The sequence below is a fragment of the Pyxicephalus adspersus genome, chromosome 5 (assembly GCF_032062135.1).
Source record: "Pyxicephalus adspersus chromosome 5, UCB_Pads_2.0, whole genome shotgun sequence".
NCBI classification, from domain to species: domain Eukaryota; kingdom Metazoa; phylum Chordata; class Amphibia; order Anura; family Pyxicephalidae; genus Pyxicephalus; species Pyxicephalus adspersus.
In genome coordinates this window covers 15,218,237-15,219,686 of record NC_092862.1, presented here as the reverse complement: position 1 = coordinate 15,219,686, position 1,450 = coordinate 15,218,237, and positions in this window count along the sequence as shown.

Genomic DNA, 1,450 nt, shown 5'->3' with positions numbered 1-1,450 from the left:
AATGAATGGCACATGAGTGATCAGAAGGGGACAATGAATGGCACAGAGTGATCAGAAGGGGACAATGAATGGCACATGAGTGATCATGAGTGATTTTCAACCATAAAATAAGACATCCCCCTGAAAATAAGACCTAGTGCATATTTTGGCATTTCAAAAAATATAAGAGTGCCTTATCATAGGGGAAACAAGGTAAGTCAACGAATGATTATTATTATTATACAGTATTTATATAACGCCGATATATATTAGTCATGTCACTGGCGTCCCTCACCTAGGGCTCACAATCTAATGTCCCTACCATAGTCATATGTTTTTATTACAGTCTGAGGATATTTATGGGGAGAAGCCAATTAACCTAACTGCATATTTTAGGAATGTGGGAGGAAACTGGAGTACCCAGAGGAAACCCAAGCAGAAATGGGGAAACCTGCAAACTCCATGCAGATAGTGTCCTGGCTGAGATTCAAACCTGGGACCTGCAAAGGCCAAAGTGCTTACCTCTGAGCCACTGTGCTGGTATGATCTGGTAATAATACTACTTGTTGGCACATATATAAAGTGGCGATCAACATACTTGCCTTTGTAGAGATCGCTTGATAGAGCTCAGTACTAGTCATGGGTTACCATGACCCCCATATTTATGAAGAATACTTAGTTGCAATGGAAATGAATGGGTCATGTATACTTTTCGCACATATGCCAATGAGTAACTCCATTCAAATCAATTAGGTTTCTGGTTGACATTTTAGTGTAAATGTGTTTTGTTCGAAAAATCTGATCTGACATTTGGCTGATTTGGCTATCAGATGAAAAAAAAAAAGTTTAAATTTGCTATGCGATTAGGACTTCTTTATCAATAGGCCTATAAAGCTGCATATACGCAAAGTCTGCTAGCTGACAGCAACTCTGCCCACTTAACCCTGACAATCCCTAGCAGCAAGCACTTATCCACCAAATGGATTAAAGTTGCCCCTAGGAATTGTGAGGGTGAAGTTGGTGGAGTTACCGTCAGTTAACCATTCTGCAGCCACAGTAGAAATGCAACCTTAGGTGTTGGTGTCAAGGATTTAGATTATCATTGTCAATTACTCTTAGTCTAGGAGGTAGTTATGTTGCTGGTGGGCTATTAGACCCATAGAGTCTATTAGAGTCATAGTTGTCTTGCCAATTCTTATGATTGTGGACTGATTTTTTGTTACGCTTTCAAAAAAAAACACAATCAGGTTTTCAAAAAACATTAAACGCACATGGGTGATTGACACCCCTCATTGTTTTTATTTCACAAAAAAACAAACTGTTGTGCAGCTTTGATTTCACAGAATACCGTATTTTTCGGCGTATAAGACGCTCCGGCGTATAAGACACACCCAATTTTAAAGGAGGAAAATCTAGAAAAAAAAGATTCTGAAAGATTATTCCCCTTCTGATCACTCATGTGCCATTTTAT